The 16,178-nt window shown below is 42.1% G+C and overlaps 1 pseudogene; it reads left to right on the top strand.

Annotated features, from left to right (window-relative positions):
- Positions 1-12,198: 12,198 nt before the first annotated feature.
- Positions 12,199-13,653, top strand: LOC114621000 (annotated as a pseudogene).
- Positions 13,654-16,178: the final 2,525 nt, after the last annotated feature.

Raw genomic sequence — 16,178 nt, 5'->3', positions numbered from 1 at the left:
AGAGGTTGCGAAAGGGGTTGCTTGGTGTCTGTGAATGCAAAGATATTTACCTCTTGTCCACAAATGATTCATATGTAAAGATGAATTTGCATTTACTGTAGCAAGACTGTTGTGTTAGTTTTCTACCAAATTTGGCAGACACATTGTTATTATTTATATTCTATGTGTACTATTGATATAAAATTAACATTATATGACCCTGGGGTCATTTCACTAGATGATTGCACATAGTAATATTAAGCCCATTTCTGTCTTGGAAGTAGAGGTAGTTAGCTTGGTAGCCATATCAATGAAACAATACCGTGATAGTAGGTCTATGAAAAGTGTAGGAGACTGTAATGTCAAGCTCAATAATCTCGCCAGCAAGAATGCACACAGACACCAGGTCCTTCTGCAGCAATTCTTTATTACGATGTGTAGAGGAAAGACTCCGGGCCCCGAGAAGGTGCCGCTTAAATACCCCCTGGAGCGGCGTGTACATTTCTGGTTGGCTGCTTGCTCAGGAGCGGATATACTCTCCGGGATGGGCCATGACTTGGCGCGCATTTTCCCTTGCACAAAGGCAGTAAATCTGTAAACTTGTGAGAGCATCGGATGCCAGCGCCATCACTGCTCACAGCAGCTCTCCACATCTCCCCCTTTTTGTTTTAATAAGAATCACAGGCACTGGCCAATGTCCCGTGTCTTAGGCTAGCTGACATGAATCCACAACCAGCACCAATGAAAGGTGAGTTCCCTGTTTTAGGCAGCGAGGGTTGCGCACCCACTCCTGGCATTCTCTGAATGTGCGCCCCAGGTTGTGGCCACTCGCAAGGCCCGTTATGGGGTGGACTCACAGCTAGTGGTGTGCTTCTGGCTTATGGCGTCAACCTATTCCCGTCATTGGGACCAATGGCAGCTGGCCTGAGAAAAATTATGGCAGCTTGACTCATTCTCTCTTGTGCAATGGGACTGAGCCCCAAGAGGTGCAAGAACTGAAGTTCGAGGCTGCTATTCCTTCAGCAACAGGTTCATCCAAACCTGGGGAGATGTGTCTTTTGTTTTATTAAGACGGAGCTGCCCTTGGCCTGTCTGGCGCGGTACCAATCATGACTCAAACTCAAGCCCGATCAAGCAAATTCCATCTTGGGGGAATAAGCGATCAAGGACTGATAGTTAAATTCAGTCTCCCCTACCCTACCAGGTGCAATGGAAACAAGTCCTCTGGGTGCAAGGGCTAAGGGAGACAGAAAGAGATGCAAACACCCGTCCCTTTGCAATGGAGTCATCTCCCAGGGGTGCAAGAGCTGTTTGCCTCAATATACAGGTTACCAGAGCTACACAGACAAGGACCAGCCAGGCTAAGACTCCTCACCGACCCAGTGCAATGGGCTGAGCCCTTGGGGTGCAGCGGCTGAGGGATCTGTTTGTTGTCTATTTTCTTAACAAAGACAACCAGACTTCGGGAGATGAACCTTGTTCTAGGGCCGCAAGTGCTTGGGCAATAACGACCTTGTCACGTTTCTGTTGAGCTCTGAGCTTGCAAACCAGCCAAAGCATGAACACTAATCCGCAACACAGGGTTGTACCAAACAGGCCTACTCCCACCTACTCTTTAAAGAAAGAGAAGGCCAAAGAGATCCAGGAGGAGAGTCCTTCAGTCAGTGAAAGGTCCACACGCGTTGAGTTGATGGCTGCCACCACTGCTCGCAACTTCTCCAGAAGTTCATAAAATCCTTCTGACCATTCTCCTGCTAGGTAATGAGACAATTGTCTGGACAAATTAGCTGCTTGAGTAAAGTTTTCATATTGAACACTAGTAATACAGAGGGCTCCCAGATTTCTTTCACATCTCAATTGTGCCAGTTGAAAGAGAATATCTAACCTTTCTTCTACCAAGTCTAGGCGCTGATTAACAATCATCAATCTGCCTTTCAATTCAGCACTCGTAGAAGTATGGATGTTGACCGCCTCTGTCACTGTAGTGGATAGCTGATTTAAAGCTGCATCTGTTTGGACTTTGGTTGCCATAGCAATCACAGCAGCCGTAGCTGCAATGGCACTAATTGATATCGCCGTCACTATGGCTGCAGTTATACCAAAGTCTCTTGTTTGTCTGAATAATGATAGGGTAGAGGGGGTTTCAACAGGAACAGGGACCCATCGTGGCACCCTGGTAACCATGGCACGCTTAGCTTGTCCAACAGCCCAACACTGAGACATCATGCATGAATCATTAGTGCAGTTTTCAAATGAGGACTTTGAAAGAATAAACAGGAAGGGGGGAAAGACACACAGTGGGGTAGGTGAAAATACCGTTTGATTTACAATAATCTTGTTAACTCCAGTAATTAACTGAATAGGATTTGTCAACCGAGGGGTCTGATCTGAACTCTGTTTCACCATAGTTCCATTAATAACTCCTGTAAAGGATGCCCTTCCTGCCGCTCCGCCCTGAAGAAAGGCTAGGGAGTTGAGGTCAGTACAACTGCCATTAATCCCACAAAGTAGCCATTTGTGGAAGGGATTCACACTAATGCCCTGTAGAAAAGGGCCTTCTCTCATCGCTGCGTCAGCTCCAGGATCCCCCAGCATATTGGGTGAAAAGAAAAAAGTTTCATTGGTATCTGCCCATCGTATTACTCTGGATTGACAATCAGACCAAGGCAGAACAACTCCCTCATCTTCTTGACTACAAAAGGGGGAGACCTTAGGTTGACGGGGATGCCTCCCATCAGTAAAGTTGGATGTTAAAAATGTTCCATTTATCCAAATGGCTGGTTGCAAAAAGGACTGTGAGAACTCCTTGACATAACTATTATCCTTTTCATTATTATTCTTTTTAGTTGTTAATTTAACCCAGCTTCTCTTGTCATAAAACCACCCCAAGGTTCTCTTTGAGAGAGTTATACAGTTTCCTGTCTCAGTAATCTGAAAGCAGAGAGAGCCCCGTTCAGGCAAGGAGCGATTTTCCCCCGGGGGGGGGGGGCGTGGGTTTTATCATAGGGAAGATAAGGCAGCCCCATGGTTTTATTAGTTGTAAGAAATCTTGGAAACACCACGGCATCATGTCTAACAGGTATGGGTTTATGAAAAGCAGATAATATAGCCCATCGTTGTTCCCCCCATATACTAGGAACCCAAATCTGGAGGATCCAAATTAGGACTGGAAACGTCTGCAGATGAATCCTTCGGGGGGTCATCTTCAGTTGCCACGAGCTTTCGTGTCAGTCGTTCTGGTAGCCAAAATGGATTGTTTTCTTCCTGCAGAAAAACACAAACAGCTCCCCTGGATCTTATTAAAATAGGATCCAGGCCTTTCCATTGTCTGGTCAAGACATCCTTCCACTTGACCATCTCTTTTGGCCTGTCAGGTTCTAAACAATGGCGGTCAGCAGCCGAATGGCCCTGACTGTCCAAATTTAAAAAATTAAGAGTAAAGAGTGCTATAGAAATGGTTACTCGTGGCACTGAGGGAAGAGCCTCCTCGACTCCCCCTTTTTGTTTTATTAGATAAGATTTTAGAGTGCGATGAGCCCGTTCTATGATGCCTTGTCCTTGAGGATTGTATGGAAGGCCCGTCAGGTGGGTCACCTCCATTTGGCGACAAAATTGTCCAAACTTTTGAGAAGTATACTCTGGTCCATTATCCGTCTTAAGAATTTTAGGCTTTCCCCAGACACTCCAGGCCTCAAAGCAATGTTGGATAACATGTGCTGCCTTTTCTCCTGATAAAGGGGAGGCAAAAATGATTCCAGAACAGGTGTCAATAGAAACATGTAAATACTGAAGTCTCCCAAAGGATGGAATATGGGTAACATCCATTTGCCAAATCTGCAATGGTCGAATTCCTTGTGGATTAATTCCCACATGAGGCACGGGTAAAAATTGACAGCAATTCTGACATTGAGTAACTACGTCCATAGCTTCTTTTCTAGTTATATCAAACCAACGACGTAATGTCTCTGCTGTCACATGAAATTTTTTATGAAAGTCTTTGGCCAAATCCAATTTTGAGGATAGGGCGATATCAACCAACTTTGTGGCTCGATCTGCTAGGTCATTTCCATGAGACATTGGACCTGGTAGACCTGAGTGAGCCCTAATATGTGTAATAAAAACAGGATATCTCCTATTAACCAAGGTAGATTGAATCTTTTGAAAAACTTTTGCAAGCCTGCTAGAGGGCCTAATTAATCCAGCAACTTCCAAGACTTTAACTGCATTTACCATATAAAGGGAATCAGATACAGTATTTAAGGGGCCTGGAAAGGTTTCTAAGACTTCCAGTACCACTAAGCATTCCACAATTTGAGGTGAAGTTTCATTATATTGTTTGGATGTAACTCTATCATCAGCCACATAAGCGCCTACTCCTGTTTTTGACCCATCTGTATATACCACTACCCCATCTGGGAGTGGTTCTTGAGATAAAATACATGGGAAAACAACAGCCTGACTCAAGGCAAATTGTAAAATAGGATGTTTAGGATAATGATTATCTATTTGGCCATTAAAGGAAGTGACTAACACCGCCCAAACATCGGAGGAGGCAGTTAATATTTGAACCTGATGTGCAGTATAAGGTACTACCAGAACTTTAGGCTCCCTCCCAAAATGAGTAACAGCTGCTTTTAATCCTTGAAGGGCAAGCTGAGCAATTGCATCTGGATACCATTCAATAATTTTTGCAGGGGATGCATTGGGATGAATCCATAATAAGGGCCCGTCCTGCCATAACACAGCAGTTGGTAAATGTCTGGTTTTAAAGACACACAAATTAAAAGTTTTAGTCTCATCAACGTGTTTTAGCTGGGCCTCCTGTAAGGCATCCTCTACCATTCGCAGGGCACGGCTTGCAGCTGGTGTTAGTGCTCTTGGTGAGGAAATGTGAGAATTTCCTTCCAAAATGTCAAACAAAGGTTTTAATTCAGCAGAGGGAATTTTCAAAAATGGTCTTAACCAATTTATATCACCTAATAATTTTTGAAAACCATTTAAGGTATGTAAATGATCTCTGCAAATTTCTAATTTTTGAGGAACTATTTTCTCAGGGTAAATAACTGTCCCTAAAAAGGAACCAATTTCTGAAATTTGAACCTTCTCTGTGGCAATATGCAGACTCCGCTGTCTTAATGCAGCAATTAATAAAGGGTACGAGTTCTGCAAAATGCTCCACTCTTTATGGCATATTAAAATATCATCTGTATAAAAAATCAAGAGCAGGGAAGGAAATTGTTTCTTAACGGGTTCAAGGGCCATCTGTACATACAGTTGACACATGGTAGGACTATTAGCCATGTCTTGAGGCAAAACTTTCCAATGATATCTCTTATCAGGTTCAAGGTGATTTATAGCAGGTAAGGTAAATGCAAATCTCTGTCTGTCTCGTGGGTGTAGGGGAATGGAGAAGAAGCAGTCTTTAATATCTATAATTATTATCCTCCATTGTCTGGGTAAGGCAGAAAGCAAGGGTAAACCTCTTTGCACTGAACCAAACAATCACATTTGTGCATTAATGGCTCTTAAATCATGGAGAAGTCTCCATTTTCCTGATTTCTTTTTTATAACAAAAATAGGCATATTCCAAGGGGAAGTAGAAGGTTCTAAATGGCCATTTTTAACTGGCTCTTCAATTAATTTGGTAGCGGCCTCCAATTTCTCAGAGGATAAGGACCACTGAGGTACCCACACGGCCTCCTCCGTAAGCCAGGATATGGGCATAGAGCCCTCAATGGCAACTAGGGAAAACTCAGACCTTGTCTTCCTGTATTATTTTCTTGTAAAATGGGGTCTAATCTTCCTTGTTCTTTTCTGCCAAGGCCTTTTCCTTCCTTATATCCCATCCTTTTCATAATTTCTATGGCTTGTTGTGAATACTCATTAGTCAATGTCAGTCCCAAGTCTTGCAAAATGTCTCTTCCCCAGAGGTTAACGGGGAGAGGAAGTACATAAGGTATAAAGCTTCCTGTCTGACCCTCTGGTGTCTGCCACATCAAGGAGCGTGAACTGACTGCAGGGCTGGCCTCATATCCCAACCCTTGTAAGGAGTGGGATGATTGTGTAACAGGCCACACCTTAGGCCACCAGTTGGAGAAAATAATACTTTTATCAGCTCCTGTGTCTAAAATTCCTACAAAATTCTTCCCCTCTATCATTAATTGTAAAGTGGGTCTAGTTTTAAGATCCACTACCAAATTAGCAAAGTCAGTTCCTGAAGAATCAAGCCCATTGGCGCCTCTAGGCACCCCGGTTGATGGGAAACAATCATGCAAACTTGGGAGAATAATCAATTGAGCAATCTTATCCCCAGGGGAAATAGAAAATATGCCTTGTGGACAAGAGCAGAGAACTTTAAATTCTCCTGTATAATCTTGATCTATCACTCCAGGGTGAACTACAAGCCCTTTCAAAGTTAGGGAGGAGCGGCCTAGAATAAGGCCGACACTTCCCTCAGGCAGGGGACCTTTAAAATCAACTGAGACAAGCTGTGCACCCTCATGTGGTGTCAATAGGAATTGGGAGGTGGAACGGAGGCCCAATTCTGTGGAACTTCCTGTAGCTCTGCAGCTAAAAGTGTTCCCTGGCTGCATGCTTATGTCCCATATTTCTTGGGGCCCTGGGAACTGGGGCCCAAAAATCTGTTTTTTGGAGTGCCTTCCTCTCTTCCCGATGGTGGGGGATCATGTTGTATAAGCTTTCCTTGAATATCTCTGACTGAGCGACACTCATTAGCCCAGTGATAACCTTTCCTGCATTTGTTGCAAAGTCCCGGTCTTTTCTGCGTGGCAGCATGGCACTCTCGTTTCAAATGACCCGGTTTGCCACAGTTATAGCATACTTTACGGCTGTCAGGACTTGAGCGGCTCTGGCTTTGCAAGATAGCTGCAGCCAGGCCAGCATTAGTCAGCGGGCCTCCTAGTCCTCTGCAGACCTTTATCCAATCTGTTAACCCTTTGCTTCTTCTAGGGGTAATTACTGCCTTGCATTCTGGTGAAGCATTTTCATATACTAGCTGTTCTATTAGTGGTTTGACTCGCTCTGGGTCTCCAAAAATCCTGCCTGCTGCTTCTGTCATTCTAGCCACAAAGTCTGAGAACAGCTCTTGAGAACCTTGCAATATTTTTGTTAAATTTCCTCCAGCCCCACCCTTCTTCGAGAGGGCCTTCCATGCTTTAATAGCGGCAGCGGAGATCTGGCTGTATGCTCCCCAATCATAGCCTGTCTGATCATTAACAAACTGTCCCTGCCCTGTTAGCAAGTCAAACATCCATTGTCGCTGATTGCCTTCCGCATTAGCGTTGGCTTTTGCCTGAGTCTAAGAAGTGTCATGCCACAAAGCCTTCCACTCCATATATTGTCCCATGTTAGGGAGGGCAGCTTTTACTGTATTCTGCCAATCACTTGGAGTCATTGCCATAGTGGCAAATCACTTGAGCTGCATGATTGTGAAATTGGCATCAAACCCATACTTCTGAACTGATTCAGCAAGTTCTTTAATGGAAGTATATTCTACCGGTGAGTGGACGCGACCTCCCTCTGCAGCTTCAAACACTGGAAAAGCTTGCAACATTTTTCTTTTATCTTCTTTTGAAAGAAAAGAATCTGAGCAGCACTCGTCGGTGTAGGGCTGAGGGGCCCTGGGAGCTGCGGCGGGGAGTGCTGGCTGGGAAATCAGCAGGGGCAGGGGAGCCGAGCGTGTGCGGTTTCTAATCCCCGCCTCCTTTTGTTCTCGATTCGGTGGCGGCAGCCGCCCATGTGAATGGTATCCTTCCACCTCATGGCAGACTAGTTTTTCCTCTTCCTTGGAGGAACTTATTTCCTCTGACTCAGAGCTACCTAATTTCAAAATCTCCAGATCCTTTACCGGATATAGAGGCTTTTCCTTCTTCGTACGTTCCTCTCCCAGGGAAATTTCCGTTCCGTGGATCGAGCATCCTTGGGAGGGTTTTGCTTTTTAGGCATGCCTATCCTTTTTTCTTTCTGGGCTCCCTATTCTTTCTGAGCCCCCAAGTGCTTGCCAAGCTCCGTTTCTGACATGTTGCCTTGTAATTTGTCCAGCACTCCCTGACCTGCCATGATAGCCGGGCTGCACCTTTCATCCTGTAAGCACGTTCTTATCAGTTCTTTCCACAGTGGCCTCGTCCCAGGCTTTAACTTCCCATTCTGTTGTTCTGTAATTAAATCACTCTCTAGTTTGTCCCAGGAGCCGAGTGTCAGTGATCCTGAGCATACATACCAGGGTGCTACGCGATCGATCTCCTTTACAAACCCTTCTAACTTTTTTGTCGAGACTTTCAATTTATGCTGACGCAAGAGCGTCTGGAGCGCCTTAATAATTGAGTGTGAAGCCCCCATGGTGCTCTCTTATCTACGAGAGAATCTGACACACGAGGGAGGGGCACTGTGGCTTATCTAAGTCAGACTAACTGTGCCAAACCTCCGCCTGCCTGCCAAAACCGCTGGGCTGAAGCGGCGGCTGGGAGGGAGGCGGGGCCGGCTCAGGTGGCGGTGGAATTTTAACAAGAAAATCGGTGGAAACAGAACAAAATCAAAAGGAAGAGAATGAACGCTGGCACGACCAGAATGAGAGCCTCCATGGCACCTTGTAATTGGGGAATAAGATGGGAAAAATCAAGACTAAACATGCCTCTCAGAGCTTACCTTCCTTCTGCAGTTCTGGACCTGCCCTGTGAACAGGGTATCTTCCTCAGGCGGCACAGGTGATGGTGAATTTCCCGGGTTTTCAGCGCCAACTGTAATGTCCCGCGGAATAATCTCGCCAGCAAGAATGCACACAGACACCGGGTCCTTCTGCAGCAATTCTTTATTACGATGTGTAGAGGAAAGACCCCAGGCCCTGAGGAGGTGCCGCTTAAATACCCCCTGGAGCGGTGTGTACAATTCTGGTTGGCTGCTTGCTCAGGAGTGCATATACTCCCCGGGATGGGCCATGACTTGGCGCGCATTTTCACTTGCACGAAGGCAGTAAATCTGTAAACTTGTGAGAGCATCGGATGCCAGCGCCATCACTGCTCACCGCAGCTCTCCACAGGAGACTGCCCACACTACATACCAAAAGGAGGAGGAAGAATCACAGTACTCTTACATGAGATATCAGACTTGATTTGATGTAAACTCAGTTAATAGGAATCTTGAGAAATGATTGTATATTCAGGAAGTAAAGGGTTAAATGAAAGGAGACACAACACAAGCCAGAGAGATTGGAAGACACCAAGGAATCAAAGCTTCTAGAAACAACAGGTTTGGTGTACATATAAACTCACACAAACTGAGGCAGCATACATGGGTCCTGCATGGGTCTATAACAGATGTGGTCCTAGAGCTGAAAGGAGAAACGGACACATGTCCCCATTCCTAACCCAACTGATGGGAGCATGTCCTTCAACCTAGAACTTATAAATAAAAGATTGGTTTTCTTAAAGGGAATCTCACTGGAAAAAAAATCATTCTATCATCAACATCATCATCATCATCCTTTCATATATTGCATGTTAATGACATTTCCCCTCTCTACTCTCCCCCAGTCTCTCTTCCCTATTTCTCCTCTTCCTCAAATTCATCATCCCCCAACCTGCCTCCCCTCAGAGAGAGCAGGCCTCCATGGGTAATAAACCAAACATGACAAAATAAGTTACAAATAAGATCAGTCACATACCATCACATCAAGGCTGGAAAAGGCAATCTCACAGGAGGAGAAAGGTCTCACAAACTGGCAAAAGAGTGAGAGACAGCCCTGCCTCCTATTGTTCGGTGTCCCTCAAGAACACCAAGCTACTTCCTCCTCCATGTGGATCACTGAGCTCTGCATACTGTTTGGTTGTGGTACTCTGCATCTGCTCCCATCAGTTGTGAGATGAAGTCTCTTGTTCTCTCTGATGATGATTATGCTAGGTTCCAGTCCCAGAACACTCTACTGGAAGGACAAACTGTAGGTTTTGGGTCTGAGTTTGTGTTCCAATTCTTCTGTTTTTGGTCTTTTCTTGTTACAAAAGATGGCTGGTTTAGGCACCACATCCCTCATTACGAGGAGGAGTCTTTGCTGGGGTTTCCCTTGAGGAGTCCATGGACTTTTCATTGCTAGATTTCTACCTTGCTTCCAAAATGTCCCATGATTTGGATCTTTTTGGAGAACACAAGTGTCTCCCTGGGAAAAAGAAATAGAATAGATTTTGGTGGTAGGCTTGGGGCAGGTAGGGTGGGGAACAGGAGGGATGCAGGGTCCTAGGAGAAATAAATTACACAACACAAAGTAGTAGATGACCAGCAGAAAACAAACTTAGTGTCATCTTTAGAAATTTAGACTAGATCAAGGAAGTAGGCTTCAGATGTGAGAATGATTTTGGGCTAGGACAGGGAAGTTGGCACAAATATTTTGGTCATCCTGATAAGCCATTAGAAACAGTGATCAAGGGAGTGTTCATGGAACTTTGTTTATTGCCTTGTTTGTTCTTTGACTATTTTATTGTCTTGCTTGTTCCTTGACTATTTGCATCTATTATATTGCTAGTTCCTCAACCTACATGTGACCTTAATACTTGCATATAATTAAAATGGTATAAAAACAAAAAGAAGGAGGGGGATGGGATGGGGTCTTCTAGGGAGGGGAAATGGGGAAAAGGGATGACATCTGAAATGTAAATAAATAAAATATCAAATAAAAAATTTAAAAACTAAAATAAAAAGAAATTCTGTCTCATTTTGTTTTCTTTTTCAAACACTTATTACATATATTTTTAAACGGGAGTACATGTGGACATTTAGAACAGTTGTGGGAATTGGTTCTGTCCTTCTACCATGTAAGACTCAGGGGATGAACTCAGGTAGTTGGGGTTAGTGGCAAGTGCCCTTACCCATTATATTTTACTTTTTACTCTGAACATTCAGTAAATCCATCAATTACTCTCACCAGTCCTCAACCTGAATGTTTAGATATTGGTTTTACTTGAATTAAGAAGGAGAATCTTTGAATTAACTCTTGTCTTTCTTTTAACTTTTATACTTCTCTCATATTACATCCTTACCTCAGTTTCCCCTCTCTCCACTCCCCCTAGTAGTCCCTTCCTCCATATCCCTTCTCTCCCTGAACAACTTCTCTCTTTTGTCCCTCCCTGCCAAAAGAGCAAGCTTTTCAGGGATATGGACCACACATAGCTTAACAAGATACAGTGAAACTTGGCACAAACTCTCATATCAGGACAGGATGTGGTAACCCAGGAGGAAGTAAAGAGTCCCAGGTACAGGGAAAAAAATCAGAGACACACCTAACTCCTACTGTTGGGAGTTCCACAAAAATACCACGCTACACAACCACACAGTATATGCAGAGGACATTGCTCAGACCTGTATAGGGTTAATGTTTGTTGCTTCAGTTTCTGTGAGCTCCTATGAGTCCGGCTTACTTGACTCTGTGCTGTGAGTTCTCTTGGTGTTCTCATCCTCTCTGGCTTCTACAATCCTTCCATACCCTCCTCTGCAGAGATCCCCTCACTCCACCTAGTCTTTGTGGGTCTCTCCATCTTCTCCCATCAGTTGTTGGATGACATCCCTCTATTGACAATTAATTTGGCTAATTACTGGCCTAGGAGTATAGAAGAATATCATTAGGAATTATTTCATTGAATCTCAAATGGCACAGAAACACTTAAAAAATGTTTATCATCCTTAGCCACCAGGGAAATGCAGATCAGAACTACTTTTGAGATTTCATTTTACACCTGTCAGTATGGTTTACATCAGTGACACAATTGACATTTCATGCTGGTGAGAATGTAGATCAAGGGAACACTCCATTGCTGCTGAGAAAGCAAACTTGTTCAGCCACTCTGGAAATCAATGTGGTAGTTCCTCAGGAAATTTGGAATAGATTTACCTCAAAATCCAGCTTTATCATCCTTGTGCCTATATCCAAAGTACACTCCATCGTAACACAAGGACAGCTGCTCAAATGTTCATTTCAGCTTTATTCATAATAGCCAGAAACTGGAAACAATTTAGCTGCCCCTGAACTAAAGAATGGATAAAGAAAATGTGATACATTTACACAATGGAGTATTACTCAGCTGTTTAAAATGTTGACATGAAATTTGCAGGCGAAATAGATGGAACTAGAAAATCATCCTGGTTGAATCTGTAGGAGGAGGTTGAGGACAGTGGTGGGTCGCAGGTGGGAAGATGGCAGCAGCCTTGGACTTGGCGGCGGGTTTTGATTCTCAGTCTTAGAGCCTCCTAGCTGAACCATTAAGGTCTAATGGAAATATGGCTCATCATTTTTCATCTCCATATGACTTGTATCCACCAGATAAGCCTTTCCTTAACAGTGATCTGAGATGCTCCCCAAATATGCCCACATTTGCCTATCCAGAAAGCAACAGCAAAGCCATATTTTCTGCTCTTAAGAATCTTCAAGATAAGATTCGACGCCACGAACTGGAAAGGATTCAGGCAGAAGAAAGTGTAAAAACCTTGTCTAGGGAAACAACTGAATATAAGAAAGTATTGGATGAACAAACACAAGAGAAAGAGAGAAAATTCAAAGAATGAAGAATCAAAACACAATCAAGAAGTGTCATCCAAGTTGGTAGCTGCAAAAAATAAATGTAATCTTTCAGAAAAACAATTGGAATACATGCAAAATATGATAAAGCATGCAGAAATGGAAAGAACGTCTGTCTTAGAAAAGCAGGTATCGCTAGAAAGAGAACGGCAGCATGATCAAACCCATGTTCAGAGTCAGCTAGAAAAACTGAATTTTCTTGAACAGGAATAAAACAAACTCACTGCAACGCAGGCCCTTGCAGAAAAATAAATGCAAGAGTTGGATTCCAAACTCCATGAAGAAGAGCAGAAAAAGAAGTATATGCAGGCTCGGGCAGCAGAGTTACAGAGTGGTCTAGAAGCAAATAGACTTATTTTTGAAGATAAGACTACTTCATGTGTTCCAGTTAGCGCTAGGAAAAAAAAAAAGCCAAAACGACCAGAAAAGAAAGGTGCTAGGAACTGTTTACAACCACATTACAGATTGTGCTTAGGTTAGATATGCCTTTTGTTGCTGGAATGTTCACTAGTATCAGCCATGCCGTGGTCGCCAATGTTCAGCATGTCTTGCATCTGATGAAACACCACAGTAAAGCCCTGTGCAATGATGGAGTTGTTAACAGTGTTACCTTGGCAAAGCAAGCTTGTTCACGAGGTAATAAGAGTAAGAAGTCAGTGACTCCTCCTTCCAGCAGTGTTAATGAAGAACTTTCGGGTCTTATAGGCTTTACAGGATGAATTTGGGCAAATGAGCTTTGATCAGCAGCAGCTTACTAAACTCATACAGGAATCACCAAGTGTGAAACTGAAAGACAACCTGGAGTGTGAATTGGAGGCATTAGTGGGAAGACTGGAAGCAAAGGCCAACCAGATAAATAATTTCAAAAATACCAAGCCCAGTTGAGAAACAAATCAGATAAGCAGAAGAAGGATTTAAAGGTAACAAAAAGACTCAACAGCATCAATCGTTCATCTGGAGTGACAAGGACCACAAGTAAGAAGGATCTGGCCAAATAGAGACCTGGAGAAAAAAGCAGGGAAAATCTTCAATAACTGAAGGATGTGCAAGCCATACAGAATTCATTGCAGAGCAGTTATCTGTGTTGGAATTACTGACACCAGGTCATAAATGATGTACCTTACTGGTCATAAATGATGTACTTACTGGAGAATGAGCAGACGTTCCAGATCTCATGCTTGCTAAGCTGCCATAACTGGTGCTGTGCAGCACAACTGAATGGAGATGGAGTTCTACAGCTGAGCATCCCACTGTGTCGTGTGTCGTTGAATTTGCTGTACTCATACACTGCACTTTGTAAATAAACAAATGACCAGTATATATATATATATATATATATATATATATATATATATGAGCCTGTCCCCATAGTCAGTGCTTGAAGTCTTGATTTTAAATCTTCCACAGCATGAAGTGTCCACTACTTTCCCTTCTCCAGATGACCATTAAATGTACTATTTTCAAGAGGACTTTGTTTTGCTTTGGTATTTCAGACATTGATCAATAGTAAATTCACTATTAAAGACTCAAACATTTTAAGTCAGTTACCCATGAAATATGTCACAACGTCTTCATAAAACTCTAAACGGTTGTTAATGAAATAAATGGTATTTTGGAATAAAGAATGAAAAGGGAGGTGTGTTGTAAAATGTATTCATTTGCAGATTTTAGACAATACCTATTTGTAATCATGTTGATCCAATGCTTTCAGCATACAGTATGAGGGTAGTTTGTGAACTGAATACACACATCTATCATTTCATTGTAAATTATTAATTTGAATAGGTCGACATGTTAATCTCTATAAATTTGGTACTTCACATCAATAAAGCAATTTTTAAACAGCCAAAAAAAAAAGCAAAAAGAAAGAAAGAAAGAGAAAAAGAAGAAAATCATCCTAAGTGAGATTACCATGACCCAGAAGAATAAACATGGTATGTACTCGCTTGTAAGTGGACATTGGATATTAAGCAAAGGATACTTAGCTACAACCTATAACTCAGATTAAGCTAAGTAATATGGAGGGTTCAAGTGGAGATGCATGGTTATCCCTGGTAAGGGGAAATAGAAAAAATTTTGCAGGTGAACTGAGGGAAAGACACGATGGGAACAGTTCTTCATCTCATGTTAACTCATGACACTGAAAGAAAAACTTAGGGGCTGGAGAGATGGCTCAGTGGTTAAGAGCACCGACTGCTCTTCTAGTGGTCTTGGGTTCAATTCCCAGCAACCACATGGTGGCTCACAACCATCTGTAATGGGAGTCTGATGTCCTCTTCTGGTGTGTCTGAAGAGAGCAATGGTGGTGTACTCATATGCATAAAATAAATAAAAAGAAATAAAAGAAAAACTTAGATTCCCTTTGCATATATACTATAATTTCCTGTGTGAGGTTTTATGGGATTCCTGTGTGTACAGACCTGTATGTTACTGTGTTTATGTGCATTTCCTGTGCTTTTTCTTTTGCTTTATTTCTTGTTTGGTTGTTTTGTCCTAATGTGATTTTATGTGTCTGTTTTTATCTTTTATTATTATTCCTTGGATAGGTGTCATTATTAAATGAGATACAGAAATATTGTGGACCTGGGGTGGGGGTCCAGAGGAGTAGTAGGAGGAGACATAATAACTATATTGTATGAATACAACCTATGTACTTTTGTACATGATCACCCTTATAATCTTAATAAACACATTCATTAGTTAAGTTAACTAAAGATGAAATTTTTATGTTGATCTCTAGTATGGGCCTAATCTAAGATTAATAGACATTTGTTCTCATCTCTCAATGTAAACATAAACAGCTATATAAAAACAAGTAAAATAACTATATGTGTACCCTATGAATATTGAATCATAATACATGTATAAATAGTGTTCACTTATTTATCAAGTTAGAAGTTTTCAAATACTATATCACTTACACTTGAAACTTGGCTGTGATATCATTCCAAGTAAGTTTCAAGTGTTATAATATGTAAAAATACACATATTTATCTCTTTAACATACCAACCTATTTATAAGTGAATCAGATTTCAAAGTTTTTACTTACTATGGCTTATCAGTCACTTCAACTTCTCTTCTAGTCTACATGTCATGATCTGCATTTTCAGAAATAGTAATTTCACAAAAATCTTGGTTTATCACTCACCATCTGTCAGCACATATATGCCCTTTGCTACATCATCAGCATTCCTTCTTTCTTCTTACTTAACTCTAAGCTAGAGATCTCAAGTGGTATAACAAGAGGTACAATTCTGCATCCTTTTCTGCTTTCCTAGTATCATGTTGTCGTGAGAATATGATTTCATTGTGTTTTTAACAGTGGTGTCTACAATATAATTCTAATTGACTTTATATTAACTAGTATATAATTTGTTATAGTTTTTGTTTTATTAAAAAGCTCATGTTCAGATAGTAAATCATCTCCATATACAATATAAAACCAAGATAATTGTGCTCCAAATTCAATCTTTGCCACCACCTATTGTGAAGGCAGAAATAAAAACAAATTGGGCTCTTATACCAGCAATGGAAATATACACAGGTTTCTTAAGGGTAAAACTTAATAAAGTTGTTTTCCAAACTGCTATGCGCTAAAACAGTTTTTCTTGTCACATTGTT

This window comes from Grammomys surdaster, unplaced genomic scaffold (genome assembly GCF_004785775.1).
Source record: "Grammomys surdaster isolate TR1022 unplaced genomic scaffold, NIH_TR_1.0 170, whole genome shotgun sequence".
Taxonomy (NCBI): domain Eukaryota; kingdom Metazoa; phylum Chordata; class Mammalia; order Rodentia; family Muridae; genus Grammomys; species Grammomys surdaster.
This window is presented reverse-complemented; position numbering and strand designations above follow the sequence as displayed.